Genomic DNA, 581 nt, shown 5'->3' on the forward strand with positions numbered 1-581 from the left:
AAAACATGTGGGAGACGAGGCATGGAAAAACCTCAACATAACGTGGACAAACAGACACAAAACAAGTCGAAGTGGTAAAACACGTAACAAAACAGTAGAAAAAACAACAAAAAAAGAAAGAAAAAAATTATTTACAACAGTCGCAACATATTCAGGAAGAGGGAGTCACTCCGCTGTGTTGGAAAAAAAAACCCTAATATAACCGTTCCCGGGAGTTTCCTTCTTTCATGTCTTTCCTCCGTTTTTGTTTTTTTTTTCCTTACCATTACTTTGTCTTCCACCCCTGCATATTAATTTATTATCGTTTCAGGTTCAACATTGAAATTACAATAATAAAATTAATAATAAATAGCAGAAGGTTAAATTAATGTAGCCAAGAACCCCTTCACTCAAACAGACATACGAATAGAAATATGTAAAAATAAATATATTTTGTTTGCACAAACAAACACGTGCATCAATACGCAAATATATGTTCCCACGAAAATTTACCATTGAAAACGTCACCGAACGGCGGGGGAAAAAAAAAAAGAGTTCCCCTCCCCTTTGTTTCGCGGACGCAAATAATAGCACTTGTGGGC

Source organism: Trypanosoma equiperdum (genome assembly GCF_001457755.1).
Source record: "Trypanosoma equiperdum strain OVI genome assembly, contig: ctg_634, whole genome shotgun sequence".
In the NCBI taxonomy this organism is placed as follows: Eukaryota; Euglenozoa; class Kinetoplastea; order Trypanosomatida; family Trypanosomatidae; genus Trypanosoma; species Trypanosoma equiperdum.